The following is a 6,214-nucleotide window of genomic DNA, read 5'->3' as shown; positions in this document are numbered from 1 at the left end:
ACTTGAGACTGTAGAAAGTGATTGATCTGAATGCAGTGGAAAACACACCACAGGGTTCAGGTACCTGAAGCTGCAAGAGGCTGAAATGGTTCCAAACTGAAGGCACCAGGAAAGATTGAGGCTTATTGCTTAAACCTTTTTAACTTTATTGGGATTATTTTACGAAAATAGCTTCATGTTGTATAATGACTTGAAACTAAGATCAAAAACACATCAGGAAAGTATTCAAGTGAGAATTTGAGGTTTTCTTGTAAACTTTTATACAAGCATATTTGTTTTTGCAACCAGAGAAGTCTGCCCCTGGTGGCCATTAGAAAGAATGCACTTTTAAGGCATTTCTGCATTGGCCTCACTGAAGCTGTCTGTCAAGGTCAGTCATTCCCAAAATAATTTGACTTTAAAGTCAAATAGATTTCTATTTTCTATTCAGTTTTTCTTTTAGAATCACAAAGGATGCTTTGGTTTTGTTTTTTGTTATTTAGACTAAAATTTTAAAATCTTTACATTTAAAAAGAAACAACTAATGAAACGAGGCTGAATTGTTAATTTAATGAAGTGATAGGATTCAATAGGATTCAACAAATAAAACAAAAGATTAAAAAAAACAGAATGAAAACAAAGAATAAGGAACACGACAAAAGCAAACAGAGCAACTTCAGAAAACATTTTCTTTTATATTTAACATGTAAAAAACCAGCAGGAGTGGTCGTCGAGCAGAAAAACCAAAACAAAGAGCTAATAGGCACCAAACCTCAGGAAACCTTTCACGTCTTATATCTGATCCGTGGTTCGTAACAGCTTTGTTTCATCTCTCGTTTAAAGCTTTTCCACACGAATCGCTGAACTCGAGCTCAATCAGAAAAATCAAACACTTGAGGACACTTTAAAAACTCACCACACATTCACTCTTTAATTTACAACAATAACACAGACTGTACAGTCAACAGAGCTGTAAACACAGCGTCAAAGGCTCATTGAGGGGTCGTCACCAAACAACCTTCATCTGATCAGAGACGTTCACACATGAAGTGCCTGCTTTTTTTCTCCATGCATGCAACACATACCTGTGGACGTGTATGTATGTTAACAGAAGTACGTTTTTTTTTTTTGTTGTTTTTTTTTTTTTTTTTTTTTATATGCTTGTAGTTAATAACACTACAAAACCAGAGTCCCACAGTGCTATGACGTCATGTGTTAATACATAAAGGGTGTAACGGTGTAAAGGTGAATCCAGAGCTTTAACAAAGAGGATTTACCTCCCGAGTCCGCCACATACATGTGCTGCTGTGTGTGTGTGTGTGCATGTGTTTCAGTCACTTCCTATGACACACAGAGGACGCCGGCTCCCAGCGTGCTGAAGGTCATCCAGAGTGTGCTTCTTCCACAGGAGCTGGCCGACCTCCACCTTCAATTCATGTCCAGAATGGACTGTCTGCCACCTGCGAAAAAAAAAAAAAAGCTCAATCTGCTGATTCCCGAGTGATTTTTAGTTGTGGTTTGTGGTTATCATAAAGGACATGATGTGAAGGCTGAGAGTCTGGCAGCACTGCCGAGGTCTTCCTCATTATCACCATTTTTGTTTGTTTTCTAAATGATTTCTCTCCTTGAAGACAACCTGAAGGTTTTTCTAAAATCCTAAAAGACTCTTATTAAGCTGGAATAAAACATTAGAAAATATGGAGCATTAATAACACCTGCTAGCTGGTATCAATACATGTTAACAGCAGAATTAACACAGGCTAAATGAGCCTGTGTTAATTTATCCCTTACGGTTTAAGCCCAAACTCACGCTGACAGTTTTCTACGCCAGCATTTCTTTATCGTGTAGAAAACCCGAGACACACTGGTTAAATTGTGCTTCTTTATCTTATATTAAGATATCTCAGAGATTAAATGTGTAGTTAAAACTTGTTCACAGTGACAGAAACTGGAGTCCAGCCCACATAAGCTCAGAGTGGGCTGTTTGTGGCCTGTGATGTAAAATTAGTTTGACATCCCCGCGATGAACTGTTTTATCACAGGGACGTCAAACTTTTACTCTGAATGCTCCGTTTCTGGTTTGAAACACACTTTTTTCCAGTTTCTGTCTTTCATGCAGGTAGTGAGGATTTGTAAACAAGTTGGCATCTTGAAAGCAAACTAGGGGCAACCTGCCAGCATGCAAAGCAACCACAAGCAGGTTTTTGGTGCAGCATCCTCTGCACTTGATTTCACCCAGCAACTACTCACATGCAAACAAAGTGCACGTTTCCAGGGGACTGCTGACTGGTCTTTAGCAGTGATCTACTGTTAGACTTTTTTTTTTTATATTGACTGTTTTATATGTTTAAGCACTTTGACCTACAAAAGCAGCATTACTGTACTAAAATGATAATAAAGCACTGAGCAACCAAATGGCTCACAGGTACATTACTTATCTATATCATATGGTATTATGTGATCACGCTGCCTGGCAACCAACTATCAAAGGGCTAATATGACCCATTTTTAGCATTTCAGAACCTATATTACCTTTAAAAAAAAAAATGACATTGTTTTAATTCCATGATAATAAAAACCTGATCCACAGAAAGAGCAGAGCCTCCACTTTTATCCATCTTAAACTCACCTTTGTTTTAATATTTACATCATTTCCAACAAAACAACAAGACCTTTGGCATTTTCAGCATTTTAGTAACAGGAATATGAGGTTTGGTTACATAACCTCACATTTATAAACTGTTATAATAAATTAGATTAATATATTTGATTTGCATTCATCAGCTGCTTAAAAACAAAACATGTTTTTTGCTTTTCCTTTAAGGCACAAAGAGACCTGTTGCTTCTACTTTTATGTCTGATAATTACGGTGAAATTAATTCACATATGCATCTTCTCAGTGCTTACATGAGTCGGTTAATGTCCATCACAAAGCACAAACTTTGGAGCCCTTGTGCAGCGTTACATTTTATATGTTCAGAGTGGAAGCTTTGCTGTGTCCTTTCCTGGACTCTTCCATAGACTTTTCCATATAATTTTGTCAGTGCAATTTCAAATGTTAAATTTAATAGAATCTGATCACTATACATTTATATGTTGTTGGGTTTTTTTTAAATCTTAACAAGTTGGTGTGATTACATGAATTTAAGACGATTACCTGGCAGAAGTTCAGGTTCAAACTGATTTTGATGGTTTACATTTCCTTAGCTTTAAAGTTCATATTTCTGGTTGTTTTTGTGTCATATTTCTCTGACTAAATAAAATTAACTTGGAAAATGTCTTGTAGTGTCTTGGCTGTAAAAAGGTCTGGGACTACTTTATATAAAAAGGTCACGGTGGGGCAAGTTCACTGCATTGGGGAAATCTCAGTTTCACCACTAGAGGGCAGAGGAGACCTTCTCAATCCGCCACGCTGGGTTAGAGTGGGTGATGCTGTGTGGACATCAGCTGCGTTTTAACCCCATGTGGTTTGGAGAGGCTCCAGCTTGTTGTCACTAATTTCCAACAATAGACAGCCTGCGCTGCTGATAAGAACTTTTTAACCGGCACAGCCATTGTTGGAGGGCTGCGTTTTGTTTTTTCCTCTGTCAGGAAAAAAAGGAGGCGATAAGCAGTACAAGTACACAGATCACAATGCCAGATGGATACAAAACAGGAGCGAGCGCGAACAAACTGATCTAAACAGGTTATTTATTGTCTGCCTCAAATTCATAGAAAAAAGTAAAAAAAATATTAAATAAAAAACCCAGAATGTATTTTTAAAGAAAACATTTAAAAAAAACAGCACTTTTATATTTCAAATAAGTAAATATGATGAATCTGGTTTTCTGGACCTGAAGGTGAATGTGTAGCTGGGGTCACTGAGGCTGCTTTGCTTCAGGAACAGAGCCGTGTGATCCCATTAAGGAACAAAGGTTCTGACACAGGAGCTTCACGTATGCCAGCAGCCCGTATGCTCAGCACGTGCTTCACCTTTAATAATAATGATATAGAGCACTCGTGCGTAAATGTATTTCTCAAATGCAAACATAAAATAAATCATCACAGCCTTCCTGTTGACTGAAGTCGCATATCATGGCCTATAAATGATGAGGTAGTGAAACAGCTTTCAACAAATGCCTGACAGCACACAGTTTTCACCACATGCAGAGTCGCCCTGAGCTTCCTGAGCTCAGGGACCTACACGTCGTAGGTGCACGCAAGGACAGGACGCGGTCTTTAACCCGTCGGCGGCCTAATCTGTGAAAACTAAGTGTTTTCAGCTGTGTGAACAGATCTGATCCTTCTTCGTGCAACTTGTTGAGAAAAGGAAGAGGAAGAGTGTGGAAAACAGCCTGCCTGATTCTCCTGAATCTGGAGGAGTAAACAGTGAACATGTTGGAGACTATTTTCAGCAGCAGTTTAATAAACATTTGTAGCTGTGATGATTTCTAACAAAGAAGTTGTACGCCTGACTTTCTGCTTTTATTTCAGTCACATGTTAATTCTGTAATAATTACAGCTACACGATCACAAGGTCAAACATTGCCAGACTTCCAGATCCAGCTCCCCCCAGCTATGCTTTCAAACTGTGAAACAAAGGTTTGACAGAAGGTGGGCCTGCTGGAATATTTCACATATTTATTCCCTTCACGTAGGGTTAGTTAACCTATTAACCCTGTTACACACTTTTTTCCTCAACATCATCGGTGGGATTTGTTTTTGTTGTTTTTTTCCAGAAAAATCTGATGTATGTAAAACAATACACAAACTGATATTTAAGCTTTTTTATTTTGTTTACTTATTATTAATTTAACATCCCAGTTTTTAAAAATGAGCAAATAATTTAAAAATTTACAGGATTAAAAACATGCAAGGCGGTGTATTTTCATGGCACTTATGTTTAACAGATTTTTCATTTATTCATTTCTATTTTAATATTTTTACATAATGGTCACTCTGCAATGCCATCTATTGTTTTTAATACTTAAATGTTTTTAATACTGGTTGTTTGAGGTCTAAATGCAGCATTACTGCACTTAAATAATAATTATTACTAATATCTTACTAGAAAGCATGAATCTCTGATGACAGCCTTAGCACACAGTTACATCTTAGGCTCCTGAAGGTTCTTATCTATATCAAATATTATTGTGTAATCACGTTGCCAGGCAACACCTGTCGAATGGCTAATACTGTATGAGCCATTTTTAGCATTTATGAACCTATATGACCCTACAAAACCATTAAATCGTTGCAATTTCACAACAATAAAACCTGATTTAGCATCAAGAAAAAGAAAACTGTGATATAAATGATGGCGTTGCCTGCCAACTACCTTTTGAAACCACTGCAATGGCACTGACCCGTACCAGCTTGTATACATGTATAGATTAAATGATTAATCTCAAATTTAAACACCTAAAAAAAAGCAACTACGTTAAATTTGACTCCATTATTTTACTTTCAGGGTCTGTTGTGTATATTTTAATCAGGAATCCTGTAATTTTGTGGTTTAAGTGCTTTACTTTTTCCCTTTTTTTTTTGCAACTACAGAAGAATGAGATTCACGGGACACAGGGCTAAACACAAAACTACTAATATCAGGATCCATTCATTGCTTACTTTTACTGACAAATAAAAGTAAAGAGCACGGCCAGCCTCACAGTTTGAATACTTCTAAAGAAAAAAGGTATGTCAGATTTTTGCTGACGCTCAATCAGAACTCATTCTTAAGATGTTTATTTTGTTTTAAAGGAAGTTTCTTCAAGGCGGCATTCACAGTGTTGGGCCTTCACAGGAAAAGAGGCCTGAATAGCTCGAGGCTGATGTTTGAAACAGCTGACATATAGCAGATGTCAAATCTGTAAAAAGTGTGAGTTTTAATGTGCGTGTGAGAGCTTTTTCTTTCTTGAAGTGGCTCAGACTTATTCACAGAGATTAGGATCAAATCGCACAGCTGTTTGCATTTTTAGCTCACAGACACCAGTGAGTCTTTTCTCTTATCTAAATATGATGTAAGAGTTGAGGCCAACTTTGAGCCTGGAGTCATTGACGAGTCTCGCAGACCTGAGCGTGCGTCACAGAGTCGGTAACTCGAGGACATACAACTTTTTTTCTATTTTTTCCCTCTCCACTGTTTCTCCAACAATAGGCCTGAATACACTCTTACACACATCATTGTTTGAGAATGAAAGATGACCTATTTTAGTCCATTTCCCTCTGGCAGCACATCAATCAGCATTTTTTTTTTTTT

The 6,214-nt window shown here is 37.4% G+C and overlaps 1 protein-coding gene across 1 annotated transcript in view; it reads right to left on the bottom strand.

Moving 5' to 3' along the window:
• Nucleotides 1-887: 887 nt before the first annotated feature.
• Nucleotides 888-6,214, bottom strand: part of LOC120738216 (CDP-diacylglycerol--glycerol-3-phosphate 3-phosphatidyltransferase, mitochondrial) — a 45,028-nt gene continuing 39,701 nt past the window's right edge. Inside the window, exon 11 of the mRNA XM_040039401.1 lies at nt 888-1,439. The gene's annotated coding sequence lies outside the window, so the exon portion shown is untranslated. The remainder of the gene's footprint in view (nt 1,440-6,214) is intronic.

This window comes from Simochromis diagramma, unplaced genomic scaffold (genome assembly GCF_900408965.1).
Source record: "Simochromis diagramma unplaced genomic scaffold, fSimDia1.1 OVJJ01000402.1, whole genome shotgun sequence".
NCBI classification, from domain to species: Eukaryota; Metazoa; Chordata; class Actinopteri; order Cichliformes; family Cichlidae; genus Simochromis; species Simochromis diagramma.
The sequence above is the reverse complement of the archived record's forward strand: the minus strand, read 5'-3'. Positions and strand labels throughout refer to the sequence as shown.